General features: G+C 33.5%; 1 pseudogene; it reads right to left on the bottom strand.

Annotated features, from left to right (window-relative positions):
* Window positions 1-1,443: 1,443 nt before the first annotated feature.
* On the bottom strand, window positions 1,444-10,566 carry LOC108731784 (uncharacterized; annotated as a pseudogene).
* Between the last annotated feature and the right edge of the window lie 12,034 nt (window positions 10,567-22,600).

The raw sequence follows: 22,600 nt of genomic DNA, 5'->3' as shown, positions 1-22,600 counted from the left end.
TGCGATCGGATTTGTATTACAAAAAGGCGAGACTTTATTTATTGATAAAATTAAATAGCATTTCGTTTTATCGCATTTCATCTATTTATATTACTCTTCTTCTCTTAAAAGGATACATATATTTCCGATTTGGCAGAATATTTGTTATATATGACATAATAAAATTAATGATATTGATTTTTTTTCCGGTGATAGAATAACTTACGTTAGTTGACAGAAAAAAAGTCAACATGTATTTAAATATATAAGATTGACAATATTTCATAAAATGGTAAATAAAAATTTATAATGTTTCATAAAATATGAATATTTTTTTATTTATTAATGTATACTATATATAATAGTATATTCATTTATTGTTTATTAATAATTATAAAATTTTATTTGTTAAAGAAAAAAAATGATATTTAAAAAAAATTTAAAAAATTTTTTTGTATCTTGAGAAAATTACAATGTCGATTGATTACGAAAAATAACATTGGCGCAATGCGGCGAAGTGTCGTATCAGTAACAATTGTAGCAGAGCGAAAGGGAAATCTAAAGGAAAGGGTAGCGCGAAACGTATTTACTACATCTATTTATCGGCGGGTATGTAAAATATAACACATAATACGCGATTTATATACGTGTTTTCATGCTATTGTGCGCTCATTGTACAGCGTATTGTACGTCTATGAGTTGAAGAGGAATAAAACAAGTCGATTAGAGGCGCGATATGAAGCGTGCATGTCGATAGCGTGCCGAAGTATCATTGAATTTTAAACGATCGGTGCCTGCACCTTGTTCACGCCTCTGCTCACCTTTCCGAATCACGACTGTCGAGCGATTAAGCATTTTTCAAGGAGGCACCGCGTGCGCCGGGCGTTACTGTTACTCTGCAATGACGGCAATCTTGTACCGAATAACGGTACTCGAGTAGTAGGTGGTAGGAAAATAATGGTATAATTTAGAGATTTTTTTAGCTGTATGCACAGAGTATTGCACAAGATACTCCCAAGCACTACACGTTTTCTCTCCGTTAGGATACTTGAGAACAACAAGGATGTCATTTGTTTCAATATCAAAGCATGAATAATTGAAAATTAAGAGATTATCCCGAATTAAGCGGCAGATAAAAGGCATAAGAAAATAAAACATTATGATTCGTTTAACTTCATAATTCAATTTTCAAGTCAAATTATTATATTAATAATTATACATGATAAAATTAAGAAGTTATTTAAAAAAACATGCTCTAAAAAGATATTTTATTTGTACTTAAAATTTAGACAAAATTTTGATTCAAGTATTTCTAAGATCTTTAATAGAGGTATATCACTGTGACGAATTAAGAAAATATTTTCAAACGAATAAATTTTATTACTTTAATATAATTTATTGACATTTTTATAATATAATAAGTGTAGTTATATATGTTGAAAAAATATTAATTATATCAGTGTTTTATCTCGTTAGTGATGTCTACACTTCGAACTCCCGCAGATTGATAAAAGCGATGCGATTCGCGAAGACGTCGACGAGAAGCGTGGTGCAACCGTGGTGTTTTCTGTTGCGAATGATGGTGACACGGTTCCCTCTTGAAACGCTTTAAAACGTAGAAACAGCCGCCTGCGGCACAACTCCCTTTGTCGCGGCGCACCGACGACGACTGCAATGAGACATAAATTGCAATTAGCACCACCGTATCTACGAGAGAGTACGTACGTGCGCGCGCCGACGTTGCGCCGCGTTATATTGCTAGCGCGGTCCGCGTTCTTTGCAGTTGCAACATTGGCCAGTCTTAGAGAACTGGTCGACCACAATGTGAGATCTCGGCGTCTTCTGACGAAGCTCGCACCGTTAAAGTGAAATACACGGGGAGGCTCCGATATATATATCTAGATTGTTACTTTTTAATTCCACAGCGGTTGAAACTTTTTTTTGCTACGATCCGATCGCGCATCAGGAATGCATCAGATCCGACACGTTTCTCGAACGAAGTTAATTCTTTAAGTATTTGCCACGCATTCTTTATTAAACATGGTATTCGCTGTATTTCAATTTACAGTCGAATGTCATGAGACCTTACTGTAAGAGATAACGAACAGCGGATTCCAACATATAACAACAAAATTTGAATTAAATTATATTAATATAAAAATTATATTAATGTAACCACAAATCTAATATTAAAGAAATGCCTATATATGACCTTCGTGGTTGTTGGAGTGTAAATAATATATTTATAAGGCGGGATAATATAATTCGCAAACAATTGGAATGTACTTATCAACGAAGTTAATCGCAACTTACAAATATATTATTTATGCACTAACAGTGCTGAGCTCGAAAGCTCAGATAGGCATTTTACTTTTTACTTATATTTGAATTATTCTTGAAGCCACAAAACTATTTTTATTTTTATTCTAACAAATATAAACAAATAATGTTATAATTAATATTATAATTAGTTGTATTACTAGACATAAATAGAAAAAGTATTAGAATTAAGCTTTTTTAGCGAGACGATCATACAAATTAATAAACAAATTTAAATGACTAAAAATAAAGCACTGCTTTTTAATAATTTTAATTAAATAATGATTAAAATTATTTGTATATTTTTTGAATATTCTGTTTCATTGAAAATAAAATATAGAGAACGTTCAATATTACTCTCTGAGCACATAAATCCACGAGTAATAAATTAAAAGCAATAATTTAAAAAATTAACGGATGCACAATGTCTTTTCATTTTTTATGCATATGAATTAAATCGTGTCCACTTGTAACTACTTCACAAAGTCTATGATGCTTAAAGCGGCATAATAAGAAGTTCACCATCATTCGCGCGCGGACTCACGAGCTCGGGTAACGACATTCCTCTGAGACGACTGCAACAAAGGAAGTCCGTGGTAAAAATTCAAGGAACAACTCTATATCGCCGGCATAAGTCACGGTAGCGCGGTATCGGGATCAGTTAGGTTTGCTAGCAACCGGAACGTTTCGCGATGCGATCGGCCCACAAGTCGATTTGACCCTTTATACCCAGAACAAGGATAAGGTACGCGAAGAGAAACATAACCGTAGCGAGCGTACCGCTACGGAGAAACGCGAGAAGCGAACGTCGAACGACGTTGAGTCGCATCACGAAAAGACAATGAAAAGAAAACGTCGGGCGAAGCTCTTGTTAGGCGAAGCTATTATCATTAATTAAACAGCGGTCGCGCTATCTCGATTCACGTCTTGCCGATGTGATGCCACGACATTAAAGACCGTGTGACACCGTAAAGACTTCAAGTTGGTACTCGTTATCGAAGAAATGACGGACCTGCCCCTTTTGCGTGTATCACTTATGCATCAGAGATCGATCATAGGAATCATATCGAGCAATTCTCTTTCTTTCTCCTTTCTCGCTTTCTCTCTTTCTCTCTGTTGGAAATTGTCGGTTGCGATCGGTGCGAAAAGTAATTCACGCAGCGATTTGGCTCTCTGGCGTATCGTAAATTAAACTGGAATGAATGCGGAATAAGAGATCGCAGAGTGTAAGCCATTCGGCGACAGAGTTATAGAGGCAGCGACATCGTAAACACGGTCATCGTATTTACGATACCACTTGTTGCAAAAGTTTCCGTACTTGTGGAGACGCTAAGTTAATCCCTATTTGTGTGCATCCGGTATTTATTTATATAGATTTTTACGACCGATTTGAGATCGTATTTTCAAAGCCGATTCTAATTTATATATATATATATATGTATATATAATCTTAAATATACGTAATGCAGTAATATATGACTTCCTTACTTTAAAAGTAATACAATTCAAAAACGTTTTCGAGTTGGTACAATGAATAAATTAGGTATACATTATCCTATAAATCATCAAAAGTGAATTATTGTAACTTCATAAAAAAAATCGTTAAACCATTATAACTAAAAAAAGATAGTTTTAAGAAAACCGTTAAAATTGTCATAATTAAAAAAGGATGATTTTTTAAAGAGTTTGACATTTGATCATGTTAAGAATATATTCTTTGCCGATATTATTTTATTATATTTTTTTATCAGGTTAAAAATTAGTTTTTCTCCTTTTCTAGGAAATTTAATTTTTTGAGTGATGTATGTCTCTTTTGAAATAAAGGAGCGATATTCATATAGGTATGATTCATAATGATTGATCATAACCACTTTTTTAATACGAATCTATCACATATTTCAAATTATGTAACAACGTTATAAATATTCATATATTATACTTTTGGTACCTACAAATAGCAAGTATTTCAAGCGTCTTATGTAATTTCTCTTGTACAATGCTTTTTTATGTTTTAATTAGATAGGATGAAATATTTTATTAACAACGTAAACAATGTTTTTTGAAGTACATGATGTTAATATTTTATTACGAAACCATTTTGCATGCTGTATACTTCGAAAGTGCAACGCGTTGCAACATGCAATGTGTCAAGCAACATATACAGCTATTTATGCAAAGAGAAACGATTAAAAATTATTACGATATGAAAAAATATGATATAATCAAAGTCGTAATTACGCGCAGCGATTTTATTTGATTCGTGCTAGCAATTCACGCTTTCAATTTGCACAAGTTCAGTCGAACTTCTCACGGAGATTCAACAAGTCAGATTCTTCAAAGTATCGACTTGGCCAAGAAGAAGGGTAAAAGGGATTGTTTACGATTCGAAGAATTACTCTCGAATTGTCCCGCGAGACCGTTTCTCACAAAGCCACCGATTAAGCACTATCGGGGCTACCAGGAAGCGGTAGACCACTTCCACGGATTCGCTCTTGCTTTAATCCAGCACGCCCTAATCCTACGATCATATATTTTAGCTCGGTATATGCTCATGTGCAGAATTATCACGACGTAGCAAACTAAACATATGTTACCGAGTCGTGCCTGCTTTCCAACAAGAGAAACAATATCTCGAAAGATATAAAGCTGAAGATATACACTTATCAAAATATATAGCGATACATAAAATCCTTTGTTACACTTATTCTATTCTAAACATTCATGAGAAAGGGAAGGGAAAGGATATATCGTTCTCAAACGAGATCATCATCGTTGCTTTAAAGTTCAACTAAAAATAGCGTGTAGTTACTTTAACGAAATAAAAACGTTGAAACGATAAAAACGATGATATTAATATAAAACTATTATATTGATAATTTTATCTCATTTTTTCTGTAGTTTTTTTACTTATAAATCTGTTATAGTAAATACACGCCAGATGCTAGAAATAGGTGTGCATTTCGGAAAAAGTTCAATGAACCGAAAGATTATTGCAACTGTACTTCTCTGGTCAACTTTATCCGTTAGAAGTAGTTGCCTACTTCCGCGGATAAATGTTCGTTTCTATGCTCAAGTCAATATGTATTGACCTACCACGGTAAACTTTATGTTTATATGCACTCGTTCACGGCGGTACCCGGGGATAGCCACACGTCACCGAATCGTGATTCTCGAGAGCTCGAAGTCGATGTTGTAACTCCCATCAAAGCCAGAAGTTCTCGACTTCGTGAGATTGAACATTTCTAGCAAAAAATTCAATACAAACTCGTTGTTGCAAATTCAACTCCATTTTTAAAACTGTAAAAAAACGAAAACACATGCAGAGGTAGATGTACTCAAGACGGCGTAACTTTTACAAATGTCAAGCTATGGCGATAAAATTTGGTGGAAATGTCAATGATAGATGTGGCAACCTAACCAAAAAACAGAACTCAAAAACAGAACCCGATATGGCTCCCTGCGATTTTTTTCTGTTCGATCGAGTCAAAAAACCACTACTAAGAGGTAATGAAAAAATCGAAGACGGCTCTGATGGCTATACCGACAATAGAGTTCCAGAAATGTTTCGAGAGCTGGATCAAGCGCTGGCATAAGTGCGTTGCAGTCGATGGGGAGTACTTTGAAGGGGACAATATCACTTTTGATAAATAAACTTGTATTTTGAATTTTTTGAATGAATTCCGGGAACTTTTTGATCAAGGTATATAAATGGGGGAGGACATGTAATTCAATATTCATCATTGAATGGTTTCATAGAGTCAACATATAGATTCAAATTTTGTGTTAGTTGTGTAATCATTTAATACCTAATAAATAATGTGTTACTCAATAGATGAGATTAAATTAATTATAAGTATTTTTGAAAATAATTAATAAGCAGTTTAGAAAATACATACAGCTATTTATGAAACACATATTTCACATTTGATTTATACAAGTAGATCTACCGTTTAATATTATCAGCACATACGAAGATAAAATTGAATTATAATAGGAAACTTTTTATTATTTATTGAACTCTCCCTAGATATTTTAAAGATAGTAGTATACAACGAATGCTACATTACCGGATCGTATATGATTGAGTGGATGAAAAAGCACACTAGTCATGGAGAACATCCGGTTGCACACGCCAACGGATGCACGACGATGCGCGCGTGAAGTAAATCAAAACTTGGCTTCGCCGATTGACAGTTGCGCGTTGTTCGCGCGCGGCGAGATTTACCGCAATTCCAAACGAGCTACCAGCAAGTAGCGCGACTTCGTGGCAGACCGGTTGCACTCGGCGGATCTTTAAAGCACCGCTTCAGCCGATGGAAAACACTTGTTAGCGCTCGGCGAGCGAATAAAGTGGTGCCTGTCCGAACTAAATGTAGATACATCTTTTATACGCGCTATCGCCAGCATCTGCAGCCTGCGATCGAGCTCTCTTTTGCTCTCTTTTCTCCTCTCTTCGTCTCACACGCGGTCCACACTGACCTCTTGCTCTATCTCTCTTCTCTCTATTTCTTTCTCTCTGCTCTCTCTCTCTCTCTTTTTTCTTCTTTTTGTCTCTTTCTCGAGGCGTGTTTTGCCAACTGTTGGTATGTGGCCTGCAGTCAGAGTTTTTCCGAGCACTTTAAAATCTTATGTACTATTGAGTTCCTCTTACGCCGACAAATATCGAATACTTTTACTATCATACATTCATAAGAAAAATGTTACAGTAAATACTTGGCTAAAAGAAACAAGAATTTCTGTAAAGAATGTTGATTCGATACTTCCAATTAAATATATTTTCCAAAGATTGTTGTGTCAGTTATAATTTGTGCGATTTCATATTTTCTCACGTTTTGTTAATTATCTACAATATATTAGAATAAAATATGTATTATATATAAAATGCTAGATAAGAATTATGTAAGTAACAAACTCATTGAATCTTCTGTTATATTAAATTTTATTTTTAATGTCGTTCTACAAAAAAAAAGTATACATAATCTATATCAGTTAAAATAATTTTTTACATATTATATAAACTAAAACAAAACCTAGTTATGTTTTTTTATTTGAAATCAACATCCAATTTAAAGTATCACATAATTAAAAGCTAAATATAATAATTTTTTTCGACTAATTATTTTAATCGCAACCGAAATTATTTTAATCGTCATTTAATTTGTTGTTCTAAAATCATATTTGACGATGGCCGTGAAAAATGATGAAATTATCAGGATAAGAAGTACAATGCAAACGCAAAATGCACGTGATATGATTGTTACACATCTCTTCGTGACACGTAAAAACGAAAGACACGTAAGAATTAGCCTGCGAGTGTGACTAGGTGGATAAGGATAAGCCGCACGATGGCGTACCATCACCGCTAATTAATACCGCGAGTTAATTATGCTACAGAGCAAGACAATGTTGTCTATCCTCTATCTACTTTATCCGCGCAACCTATTAATAACAGGTAATCGTATATAGGTTTACTTAACTGGAAGCGCTACAGGTGTTCACAAAAGTGTTATAGTGTTTTAGCGCGGTTCAACGAGAGTCGAGTCATTGATTAGAGAATTAAAGGTCAGACAAGCATAATTTACGTCAGAATACTTGCGCCGTCGATGAAGGAAGAGAACATGGTAAGCACGATGGATGGTGAAAAACCATGGCGAATGGACGTAGAAAGACGACGAGTGAAACATTTATAATGCGCACGTTAATGAATACGATGATAGTACGAATTTATTATTTTATTTATTATATTATAGTACGAATTATTTATTATATCATCGTAATGAATACGACGAAGATAATATAATAAATAAACATGAAAATCTTCGTACAAGAATAAATTACATGCCATCGCCGTCGCCATCGATTACATTATACGAATGGAGACTCTTATCAGGTTTTATAAACCTATCAATTTTTGCTATAATTTATGTATTTCTATTTAATCAAAAAGAAAATTAATTAGTTACTAGAATTAATTTAGTACTTTTTAATTTATATTAATTAATAACTTTTTTGCTATTTACAATTACTTAACATTTTTAGTACAAGTTATATTTTATATTATCTCGTATATTATAACAATCTGTAAAGGTTTTAATATATGCAAATTATTGAAAACGCACGAATATCGTGTGTTATTTATATTTAATATATAAAATAAGATCTATTAAAATGTATAATTTATATTTGCGAGGTAAAATATGGAGAGTTAATATATCGAACCTCATGAAAGGAAACTCATATTATTACGTTGATGCGTGTATATTATGTTATTAGTTACGGACGGTCACGTAGAAAATTGACTTTTAACGAACGGCTGTTTCCTAGATTTTCCGGTGAATTTTACAGTTTCACCTAGGGAAAGGCGTCGATTGCTCGCGTAAACAATAGGACGAGGCGCACGTTCGCGGATGTATCGGCCGCGATTTCCCGGCGAACATTATACATAATTAGCAGCGCGGGTACCGAGACGGGGAGCGAACAATGGACGGCTCTTTTCACATGCGACTAAATACGTCAGCGCCACGGTAATTGGCCGACAATTACCAGCCGTAGAATTGCGGCAGCATTAAGAAGGTATAGCCCAGTAGCACGCAAATATGGGAGCGAAACTTATCTCGCGCAATTTATTTCGACGAGGTCGAGACCGTCGCGTTGTACGACGCGACGACGACGTCGACCTCGTCGACGTCGGCATCGTTCTCCAAAAGCGAGGACAAAAATGCGATTAGACAAAAGATAGCCACGCCGAAATGTGCATAACTCCACTCCATTTCTTGCATACCTATTTGAAGAGAAATGATACAAGCTAGATTTTCTACATTTACAAGATTTCTCAAAGACTACGATTTTCTTTATAACGATATGCAGTATCACGATAATTTAAGATTAATGTGAGATCACGATTGCCATTCCTTCGATTTTTAGTTGAAAACTCCGGTTCTCCGGCAAATGTAAAATCTTGGCTAGCTGTCATAAATTTTGAATTTTTTAAATCAATTTTTTTACGGTTTCGAAAAGAAATCTCTGACCAGAAGAGTCAGAGCACAGAGCAAGTAACAATTTCGACAGTAATAATCGACTTTCGGCAGGATAGTGGAATCTCCAGCAGGAAAGCCGTTGATTTCCAGCAACGCTTGAAATGTGGCAATAATTAAATCTCTAGTTGCTTAAGAAAATTTTGCAATTGATTAAGCACTTGTTATTGCATTATATTTAAAATTAGGACCGATATATAAATTACATTATTTCCTAAATGTTCAATTTATGAGGATCTTAAGTTTCTCCGTGATTGGATACATTTTACTCAACAATTATGATCATTACATTTCCATAATTCATATATATAATTTCAACAATAGTTTACATCACGTTTAAAATTCTGTTTTTATCTATTTCATTTCTGAAGCTAATTATTAACATTTTTAATACTTTTTCTATTTTCTTTTTATAATTATTATTGAAAACTTTTATAACTATTATTGTAGCATTTTATTCGATATTTGGTATGATTACTGCAATTTAGATAAATGCGTATTTGATATTTCTGTTTATAAAGAATTATTTCCATCTTCTTTTCTTGGGAAGAAGTTTCCATTCTGCACACGATCCTCTCATTTCCTAAGGAAGCGGCGTATTTCTGCGTCGTGCAAGAAGATAGAACACGACTAACTCTTTTTTCGAAGGAGCATTGACGCGGTGGCACTTTAACGGCATTTCAGCGTCGATATCGACAAGAAAAGCGTACGAAGCGAGATTTATCCGACGAGATACACATAAGACGCAGCGGGTGAACGCGGCTTGTCGTCGCTCGTCAGCGAGAAGACAGAGAAAAAGAAAAAATGGGGGGGGGGGGGGGGGGGGGGGGAGTGTGTATCATGGATATTTTCTCTCCCCAACGCCGCCCCGGCGACAGGAGAGGTTCATAGAAAATTCTATTATTCTATTCTTATCATCGCGCTGACGCGTGGTGCCCGGTATCGACAGACGGATACATAATGCAACGTGAGTTTCCGAGCTTGCGCGCGCGAGTGCATACCTACCGGATGCGGCCACCACTGAGCTTGCATACTGAGCACCAAGCCTCGTCCACGAAGCCCTCCTACAAAACGTGCTGACTCGTCGTGACGAACGTCGCCGCCGTATGGCTGGCTCCTCAACGTGCTCGAACGTGCCGTGCGACGTTGATCGAAGAGAGGGTAGACTTGACGTCTTTACGAGCACCGACAGCATTTGTACGACCTACGACAGGATTTCTGTAGGAAGACACATCGTCACAGGACGTGAAACATAGGATCAGAGCTTGAGAATACTTTCAAACTTCTAATAATTCCTTGCCTCGATTTGTTTTCATTCGCGTACAAATTTTATGTTTTGCTCTGCGAATTTAAATGCTTTATAATAAGTAGAGAATTAATTAAGCGGTAATTACGTTAAATGCTAGAAGCTAAAGAAAGCGAATGAAAAACATGCTAGATTTGAAGAATGCGCCCAAGCAGAACAACAATTAGTCACGGTAAGTTGCTGATTGAAAAAAAAAAAAAAAGTGACTTTTATTAATTGTTTTAATTTTAAAATTGATGTAAAAATTTTATGTCATGATGACTTGTGTGTTCTACTTGAAATTCCATTTGATATATTTATACAAGTAGAGCCACTTGTTCTGTGAAAAGTTCAGAGTCGATCATAATTTGAGATTTAAGAGTACATTAATTTACGCAAAACAAAAAATATATGATATGTAAGAGAATGACTGGTGTGCGGAGCACGGGTTTGACATATGTGCGAAATTTAAATTCTCGCGCGTGCCGACGGGGGGTATCGTTTTAATTAACACGCCGTCTGCCGTACTCGACCCCGTCCGTGAGACTAATTCGCCATGTGCAAGAACAATGCATCAGGATCGGCACCCGAGCGATCGACCGAGCGCACGAACATATCTCGAACTCACGCAGCGCCGTTGATTGCGTGTCGCGGATGTGGATTTGCGCGCGCGATTGAAAGACGACCAACGCGACGCCACCACCGTCGTCGCTGTCGCGAGTCAGGGCAACCGTGCGCTTGGAAATTCTACTAATTCAATGGATAGTCGAGCGTCATCGAGCAACGAGCGTGGGCACCGCCCACGCGTTGCGTAACACGTATTAATTAATTATCGACGTGCGCGAGCTTGAGCGCGGGGTCAGCGGGACGTGACACGAGAACGCTATAAAAACGTGACTTCTGCGTCGAATCTTGGGTATTCACTTCGGTCGCTTGCGTAATGTTCGCTATATGCAGACTCATTGCATTGCGAGCGAGCGAATGCGTATCAGATTGAAGAAGTAGATAATTTGTGTAGATAATTTATACAGATGTTGCTTCGTTGTCATATATCGAGTTCAATCTATTATAATAAAAATTGCTTAAGCGTTCTATTTATTTAAGGAAGTCAGTAGTAAACAATTTTCTCTCGGATACATCATATAGGGGAGAATGGTCTAAATCGGACCTATTTACAGTTTTTGCTCTCTATAAGGCGTAAATAAAGTTCGATCGTAAAAGCGAAGGTGCCATTGGAAAGATCATTTAATTCCCTTCATTTTTGCTTCAGACTATTTTGACGTATCTCTCACCTGTGTTAAACTATAATGGAAAATGTAAAACGCTTTTTCCGATCCATCCCTTGGTTCAGATCGAAAACTCCTATTTTTATGGATTTTTAGATAGAATTTTAAAATATTTTAATGTATTTTTCTTAGTGTTGAATAAAAACGAGCAATTTGACAGTCAAAAATAAAAATTTTTTCGGAAAAAGAAATTATTGACTGTTTATATTATTAGAATTGAAATCAACAAGACTCAACTAATCTGAGTCGGATGACTCATGATATTTTACTAATTTAATTGCTTGGACCAGATCTGGTCAGCCGATCACCAGTACTATAACCAGGCCTGAGTTATTCACTGTACTGTCCGATTTGGACACGAGTCCTTTCGAACTTTGGAACAAATTTTACAATAAACCGCAAAAGTGATCACAAAATATTTGATATTTTTGAATTCTACACTCTTTAATTATCTTAAATCAATTACTTTTCAAATTTTTAATACCTTTTAAATAATGATTTACAAAGATTTTCTTTTTTAAAAAAATTTTCGCACGATGACTGAAAGTACATATTTGCGTCTATTTTATGAATATTATGACAGAGAACTGCTATCACATGTTCGTATATATATATATATATACACACACAATATATATAATTATATAATTAATATAAAATTATTTGTTCAGAATTTTACCCTTATCAAATATTTACGATTAATGCTCTTTACTTATTTATCATATTATTACTTTATTGTATATCTTGTATACAATTATAAAATTTGATAATGATGCAATTAGTAATTAATAAATAAAGCCAAGAGCGTGCTTTATGCTATTGTTGCTCTAAAACAGTCTGTGTCTATAGAAAACATAGATACTTCAATTTCTAGATTCATTAAATAAATATCTGTGGTATGAGTACTACGGTTACGTAGCAATCGTAATATTGAATTAATCCCCGCAGGAATGACTGATCATTTAGGCATAGCGAACAAACCCGAACTTACTGTATTACAGTCCTCGCATAATATCTACATCACATATTCCTATATACATGCACATGCAAGTAATAATGCAATAATTAAGAAAAGGTCAAAATAAAATAGAACTTAATCTAAAAAGAAGAATAAAAATAATAAGAATTAGAACAAGAGACGTACATATATTTGATATACATCGAACAAAATAGTGCAAACCTATTTTTATACTGTATTATATTTTATTTATTATTATATTTATATTTTTTATATTTTCTTCTCCAAAAAATCTAAATAACTAAAAACAATTAAAGTATTTTGACAGACAATTTCGAGTATAAGTTATATAATCTGCGCACACTTTCAATTAATTTTTAATTTATTTGATGCAATTTTCTCTTGAATAAATGGAAACTTTTAATGAAAAATCGCTCGCATTTTCATGAACAAATGCCGATACAAATGAGCGAGCTGTAATTTTAGAGGCTATGTTCTCTCGTAGCTGCCGGTGAAAGCACAATAAACCGATTGAGATCACGCCACTTCAGGTCAAAACAATGCAACTATTTGCATATGGCACCGCTCGCGTCTTAACTGTGGCCGCGACGGCGGTTGTGGTCGACGATTTCTGTTGCATGCACACATAGAGACGTAAGCCTTTTGCGGGCGGCCATATGCTTCTCGTGAGGCTCGTTTGGTGTTATTCAAGTACATTCTTTTGTGCAAATGCATGTTTAATTGCTCTTTGTAGTGCCTTTATTTATCAAGAATTCATCAAGAAAAAAGAACAACAAACGTATGTTTGAAAAATAATTTTAAATTTGTAAGAATCAAGAAATAAAAGTGACGAAATAATGAAATATAGGATTTTATATGAATTCTATGAAGCGCTATTCCATATTAAAAATTTGAAATATTCTGGAAACTTTAAAAAACCACTTTATGAATTATTTGAATACAAAATGAAAAAGAGGAAAAATTAGTTTCACTGTTCAATGGTCGATACAATAATTATTGTACACTTTATTTATTGTACTTTATTTAACATTGGAAATTAATGAGTTTCTGTGACTGTTTTGTTTATTTTATATCGATATAATGAATATTAATAAAATTATTGCATATAAAATTATACAAGATTGAAGCTACAAATATTTGTAAATTTTGTATCTTTGTAATATATGCGTTTAAAAAATATATCTTGTTTCATACGTATGAAACTAATACTATTGCAATCATATTTTAACTTCGATGCATGAACGAAAATATCTGCCGAAATCGAAGTCGACGGATTGTGTTATTGCACTTACGCCGGGTGCAACGTCCGACTATCGCGCTCGAACGATTTAAATTTAGCCGGCAATGACATTCCTCTTTGAACATTTTCCTGTATTATAATTGACAATTGTTAACAGTATGTGGCGTATTTTCATTTTATCGTATATCTTTCATACGTGATAAAGAAAATACGCCACAAAAATAAATTAACGACATCTTGCGCTATAAGCATGTTAGATGAATATTAAGTTTAAAAATATATTATAATGCGTATATTTTTGTTACAAATCAGTATAAATTTTACTCTTATCCATATAATTTTATAATGTGGTTTGGAACTGAAATCTAAGAAAAATGAGCATAAAAAATAATTTAATAAGAAAAATACTTAACGAGATAAATTATACAATAACATTAAGTATTTACAATTATTATCACGAATGAAATATATGTATAGCATAATGACGTTTCGTTTGAAGATATTAATCACCATTGAGTGGAAAGTTCTTAACATACTCGTATATGCAGTTTGCTCGTGCATCATGCAATAGAGAACTTGTATGAAGGAAATTTTTAATGTTAATGTATGCCTGCAAGGCATTAGTCAAGTAAGAAAAAAAACTCAAAGATAACTTGAAAACAATATGGCGTAGGGAAATTCCTTCGATAATTGTTTCTGCCATTTTATGCAACTTGCAGTCTTTCTTTTGTTTCACTCAACATAATTTATAAAATAGTTTATAAAAAGAATTATTATTTATTTCCTTATATGTAGATTATTCGACTGAAACATCGCATGTACATATGCTTCTCGCTTTGTTAGCTTTATTAGCTTGTCGCTTGTAGAAATTCGCGAGATAAGAGTACAATCAAAAAATTGTTTAAATATAAATCGCAAATAACTTTTCTGCAGTTATGCGTTTTGCTGTGATATTTGCACGAGTATTATGATTATCATGCATTTTACGAAAACGATAAGAAAATAACGTAATGTGGTAATAAAATAATTACATACGTACAATAAATGCATATTCTGTGGGCTCATCTTGTTGAAGAAAAAAGATCAGATTTTTGTGTAAAAGATTTTAATCAAAGACACATTTATTGCATTGCCTTCGTTGGCATCATTGTCAACTAGATTCGCAAGCAGTCTAATTAAAAAATCATATTGTCGTATTAAATCAAACATAAGACCGATGAACATCTGCAGAGTATGATGCAAAGATTGCGCACAACGAGCGCTCTTATCAGTCAACGTGGCAGATTGGGAGAACAAAAAATTAATCGTTTTGCCTCAGAAAATTCCGCGATTATATTTGAGCTATATCATAATTCAAAAACGTATCTATAATATTTAATGATAAAATATTTTTAATTAATAAAATATTGGTAGCACATAATAGATTTTTCTCACGTTTTAAAAAATATATAAATAATACAGAATAGATAGAATGTTTTCTTTTTTCTTATGGAAATTGGCTAGCATTTTAATCATTGTATAATTTATACTTATTAAAAAAATAGATAATTTCATTAGTTTTTAAATCATTATCATTTTTTAAATTTTGGATTCAAATGCTTGACGAAAAAGTATCCCGGGAAAAAATGTTATATGGGCATATTTTATATGTGATTATATACAACTTGTGTGTGTGTATATTAAAATGTTTTTATATAATTTTTTATATAATTATATATATTTAAAAAAATTATATATAATTGTATACGAAACATTTTTTCCCGGGATATTAAAGTAAAAAACATTGGAGTAAAGTTATGTAAAGTCAAAAATTAAGAATTTAAGGATTAATTAATGATTTTGAATTTACGATTCTACGTACTAAACATGTCATATCAATCATTAAAAAATAATTATTCTATCTAGATAAAGATTTATTTTTCGATAATATCTTATCTTTTCTCATCATCTCTTTTTATATTTTAAGCATTTTTTGTTTACAAATTCGGTCGTAAAACTTATTTTTGAAAAATTATCGAACGGAAAACATTACAAGCTTTGAGAGTCACTGCTCAGTCTGATTGTTGATTTTTCCCCTCCTCCCATTTCTTCCCCCCTTTTCCTCTTCTCGCGATAGTATTGCAGCTTGCCCCGCGTGCGCCGTTGTATTTCATTGTTGTGAACGCATGCAAATTGCGATCCCAGTGCCGGGCCCGAGTATCAATTCTAACAGAATTAATTCGAGTGCAGTCATTGTTTTTTGCGCGTCACAAAAAACCCTCTATACGCGGGCGGCATCGTTTTGCCCCGCTACGAACAATATCCGGTTCATACGAACGGTTGCGCACGTCGCCGATCTCTCCTCGCCATGCCGCACCGCGCTGCGCCGCTCCGCTCCGACCTCGACCACCCCGTGTGTTCCTATGGTAGCGAAATCCCGTTCGAAAATTGGACTGTGGATCGTCGATATAACATCGGCAATCGATCATTTTATTGGTAATTATCGTCAACGTTTTGCCAGTGATGTCAGTGCTCAGCGAACTGCGTCAAAAAAAGGATTGAGTAATATAGCGTCGCTAATTCGTAGAACTGAATGCCCGTGTTTCATCACGCGATAACTTCCAGCGAATAACCTCGCTTTCAGTGACAAATAACCAAAATAGTACGACTATTAGTGTTGAAAAATGTAGAAAATATCAAAAATTTATAAAACTACGCGAGCCACTGTTTACCATTGCAGTTATGTGCTCAATGTATTAAGGAAAAGTTGAAAAAATATTTGATAAAAAAAGCTTATAAAAATCTTAGTATAATATTTAAAAATATTTAAAGTATAGAAATTTAAAAGTAGATTTTAACATTTTAAAATATTAAAATATTAAAATATTAAAATCTAGACTATAAAAATTGGTGTGTAGTATAATATGAATTGTTTGATATTTATGTTACAGAAAGATGACTTCACAGCCGTCAGTTCAGCATTGCGCCAATATCTTCCTGAAAAAGATACTCCATATATTTTGGACGTCGATCTCGATTTCTTTAGTACTAAAAACCCATTCAAGGATCTTCATGAACGCGTAAACCTCTATGACAAGTTGGCGCCTTTATTTACGTATAAGAGGACGGAATCAAATGATCCAGAGTTAATTTTGTTTTAAATTTATACGAAAAAGAAAATGATTTAATTTTTTTTAATTAAGAAAGCATCATATATATTTCTAGTAATTAAACAATAAGATGTGTACGAATCAAAATCGTAACCATCAAATTATAGGACTTCAATATATATATATATATATATATTTTGAAGTTTTGCTTACATCGCCGATAAAAAAATAAAGGTGAATTCTTGAATTTACGCTGCTTTATAGAAGAATAAAATTTGAATTTACTCTTATCAAAAAACACGGAAACAATACCATCCAGTTATGTAACTGTATGAGCCGTGTTGGAGAATGTCTTGCTTTTTTGAATACATCAAAGGAACGAATTAATTATCTGTGTATCTACATGCCGAATTTTTATCAATCGTGTTTTATAAATACTGACACCGCTGAGAATAGCTTGAACTAGAGTTGAAACGTAAAAATTACAATTTAAGGCGCTGACTCCATACGGCTTTCTTTTTATACAATTGTTTAGTTTGTTTTTTTTAAGAATATAGGAGTCCGGTCATTTTATTACTTTTATTGTACTATTTCATATACAATATAAAAAATAAACTTGCGAATTGTCCATCACACATAATCAAACAATAATGTTAATCTCATTATCTTAAAATTTTTTTAAATCTTATTTTTACAAAATAAAAAAACAAAAAATAATCAAATAGAAAATATTATTCTCACGCTTTCTAACAATAAAAGCTCTCTTCATGGAATAAAAGCATAATTTTAAAAAATTCGATCGTAATTTGGCTGTTATAACTTCTAAGATTTTAAAGAAACAATGATCATATTATATTAGCTCATTTAACACACAAAATAATACTATACAAAAATACCATACAAAAATACTACAACTAAAATAATGAAGCATCGTATAAAAACAATCTACAATATGTTGACTTGCTGCAGACTTTGTCTCAAAAACGTTCCCTATTGTACAGTCCTGTCTTATTTTGTGCGTACTCGAAAAATTAAGAATAATTCAATATTATTAAATACAAGATCAAAAGAGAAAAAAAAAGACGGAGAGAGAGCACGAGAGTCATTAACTATTATCAGTCATTAAATATCTGATTTCACAGAAATTTGATTGGGTAGGAAAACGAGGGGGCGAGAGATCGGGTAAATCGCAACCAAACCGGGTAGCTTTAGAAGCGATGGAATTTCGCGAGTTAGAGGATGGGAGCTACCGGCAACGAGCGGAAGATTTGCGAATAATTAGGTGGACCGACAATGGCCGTAGTCCCGTGGCAGGCCGGATACACAATGTGGCCTGCCACCAGCGGGATAATAGACAGAGAAGAACGACTCTATGGGGTTTTAGGATTCGACGGACATAATGGCACTGGCCTATTGTCTACGTAGCTGCAGACTGCCAACATCCGCCTCCGGGGTCGACCATGTCGGCTCATCTGCATACCAGCTTACAACCCTTCAGCCGTTTAGTTCCGAGCATCGAAACGTTAATTCTGCTCCGGCTACGCTATTCGTCAATGAATCTTGATCGCGTGCTATTATTAATACTGTGTCGCATCGTTTGACAAAATGAAACATTTTTAGTTAATTAAAATCGATATAATGCCTCTTCAATTAATTCTCACATGATATTCAATGTGTACACGCGACTTTTTCGATAAACCGTTCCTGATAAATTTCCGATGAATTCCCGTTATTTGAAAGATTCGTGATAAATTCGACTGTTTTATTAGATGTGTTGGATATTTTTAGTAGCACTGTTTATAAAGAGAGTCGTTGATCGGCAATATTTTCCGTCATTCTTATTTTACGATACGATCGATATGTCCCAGATTGCTCGTAAATAATTCACACGATATTGATGTTGACAGGAAATAAATATAAATACTCAATTAAAACAACTGACTCAAGTAACACTGTAGGCCTACTTAAATTCTTTTGTTTTATCATACGGTGCGTAGAGCAGTAGATTGTTTCTAATTTAAATATACAAATATTAACATACTATTATATGTTTGTTTTTTGTATAATTTAAATTTATGTTATATTTGTATAAATTTATGTTATATTTGTATAAATTTAAATTAAATTATTTAAAATATAACTTCTTTTGGAAATTAAAAAAGCTAATCATTCCCTACATACATTCGCAACAGCTTTTACAAAGTATGCCGCAATATATTGTACGTAATTATTAAACGAGCTAAATTTTGGGAGTAGCTAGTCGGTGTTGTAGCTGAATTTACTTAATTATCGGATTATGGTAACTAACATCATACGTTGAATGTATAACAAATTTTGTCGATGAAATGGAAATGTTAATTGCGTCGTCATTTATAAAGCGCAACAGTGTGTTATTTGAATTTATAAATAAATTACAAACAAGTTTAATTACAAATATATGTTTATATAATATAATACTAATATAAATATATAAGTATGGTATATATTTATATTACTTTTATAAATTTATATTACTTTAATAAATTAATAAATACATAAATGAAATAATTATATTTATAGCGGAAATAATTTGTTTATAAATTGCCGCTGTGAAAGATTTAATGAAAAAGTATTTTTTAACATTGATTTATTCACAGAAATTTTTTTGTATTTCGCTTTAAGTTTTATATATTCTATTTTAATAATCAAAATTATCTAACAGAAGATTTATAAGGAATTATAAGGAATGTGCAACAAACATATTAATGAAGTAAGCATACTATAAATTTACTGCTCTTCACACAAGTCTCTTTTTTTCTCTCTCTCCGTGCCTCTTAGATTATTTGCATAAGGTTTCGCATCGTGTCTTTCTATAACCGATATGTACAACGGTTACTGCATATTTTGTGAATCCTACTTTGCATATCTCCAATTGTCGAAAAGTCTTTGATCGTTTGTAATTTCTCACGGAGTTCCACGTCGTGTGCGTCCTGCATGTCATTTAGAAAACATCTACTATCCTATATTCGAAATTGCTGATTTCAAGGTCGAACAATTTAACTTCTCACCGTGGGATTTCGACAAGATGCATACCCTTGAACGTAGAACGCAGTTAAGCTTTGACATCCGGAATTGCTTTACCGTTATGTTAATGTAACGAATCGAGCCATTTAAATACATGTCGGTTAAATATTCGGTTCTTTTTGGTCTACGTGTACCATGGAGGATAAGTCCAGTTTCTGCTTTCAGCGCGATGATAATGCAATGCAAGAGAATGATGCAACCGTTGCCTCTTCAAGTTCAATTTTTAAAAATCTAAATCAGCACTTGATTTTTTATTATTATTAAATTATTTTTTTATTTTGTTATTCTCTATCTTTGTGTTTTTCTTTATTTTCAAATAGAAGAAGTTGCAGAAAGAAAACATCTGAGTAATTGTAACTTTTTTAAAATATTAAAATATATGATTAATTGATACTGTAAAGTATACTGTAGTCTGTTTTGCGGAAATTTTTTATCTTTCTTTATATATGTTTATATCTATATATGTAGATGCGCAGACCTGATGATTTCGATTATTTAATGTATGCGGGTCAGACGGCGCTACCTGTCTTACCCTGAGAACTTGGCGGTGCATTGTGATTGTAATCGCCGGCTGCAGGTCACCCCGTAGCCTAACCGAGGTCAGGGTCATTCCTGAATTATTTAAATTACGCAATCCACATTCCTTCGTTCAGGCTCGTACAAATTCCGTACCGTTCGCGCTATAGTCCATGATCTTTTGTAAAGAATAATAATTACGTGGAAGAATCAAAGAGTCAGCCTTTTGTAAGAAAACAACTAACCGCATGTTGTGTCTACGATTGAAACGCGTTTTTGACTTAAATATTGATTTAATTTATGACCCCAAATTCTTACAAAAAGAAGGTAATTATTCAGCATAAATGTTTTCAGTCATAACGGAAATCTTCCTAGATTAATTATTTATTTTGATTTGTAGATTCCTTAATGAATTTACATTATATAAATAAAATAATGAAATATAAATCGTTATAAGCGAATGTTTTAAGACACGAACAGTAATAAAAAAAATTTGATCAAACGTGTTTACGCTCCATTTAGCATAACTGCTTTGCGTTAATTCTCAACATCATGTTGGGTCCATTTTCTTTATGAGTTAATCGATACGTATGAAGTCTTGAGCGGTGGTCCGCGGGGTGTATTTTGCGCAACTCCTTTCTCAGGATTTGCCACGTAATGTCCCACTGAGATCCATACGAAAGAAGAAACGACACAAGCGGGGGGTCCGGTATGCAAAGCGAGATCCGTTTTTTGGCCGCCCCGAATATTGATGTATAGCTAAGTATGTAGATGAGCGTGAGAATGCAGCTCGTGCCGGATGGTGGCGCGAATAGGCGAACCGGAAGTAAGCCAGTTCCCCCATTCTCCGTAGCTCCTGGTTGCTTTTGCGGTGCATTCGTTCCTCCTTCAAAGCAGTATATGTACTTTTGTCATTGACTTTTTCGAACGAAGATGTAAATACAAAATACGAAGCACTGTCGAAAACTTGACATAAAAACATTTATAATTATACGACGTTTTTAAAGTTGTCTTCGCAGAAAAGCAGTTAATATGACATCCCATTTAAGATTTGCAATTTTTTGTGTTAAATTTCTATTATAAATCATACTTTCTCTATTACATAAAATCTGTACTTCCGTTTTTGTTATATATCTCAAAATATTCCAAAAATGTACATTGTTTAACAATGGCGTGAGGGATTGACTCGGCCTAAATTGGCGCTCGTGGTTTCAAAAGCGGAAGCGAGCTATCTGCTAGCATTTGTATCCAACTGGTTCTACCAATTTCGCCAGAATTTATTGGATTGATCTAGTTGTTTGACTAGAATAACCACAGCGTATTCTGATAGAATAATGTATGGTTTACCAACGTATACATACACGCTATGTTATTGTGTCTAACAGGTATGGAACTAATATTACTAAAATATTGATTGATATAATTTTAAGAGATAAATATTTTTTATTTATACAAATATTTTTTTATTTTTGTATAGATTTTTAAAATATTTTTGTTATATTTGCAAAAAAGACTTTATTATATTACTTTTAGAGTTATAAAAGCAATGCTCGCTATTTTCTTATCATACTTCTCTATTTATGAATTTTATCAGAGTTCTTTTGCTCATTTTTTAAAAAGATTAAAAAAAATATTTTGTCATTTAACAGTCCGCGATTGTAATGATAAAAATGAGTTGATTTTATTTAACATTTAATTTGTTTCTATCAATGAATCCGAATTTTGCAACATATCGGAAATGCATCTTCAGTAGAAAATACAGGAGCGGAATTCAAAGAGCAATAATGCCACCTTCGGCAAGATTTTATCA

Source organism: Mycetomoellerius zeteki, unplaced genomic scaffold (assembly GCF_001594055.1).
Source record: "Mycetomoellerius zeteki isolate Tzet28-1 unplaced genomic scaffold, Tzet1.0 scaffold138, whole genome shotgun sequence".
Classification (NCBI taxonomy): domain Eukaryota; kingdom Metazoa; phylum Arthropoda; class Insecta; order Hymenoptera; family Formicidae; genus Mycetomoellerius; species Mycetomoellerius zeteki.
Note: the sequence above shows the minus strand (reverse complement) of the source record. Positions and strands in the feature narration are given on the sequence as shown.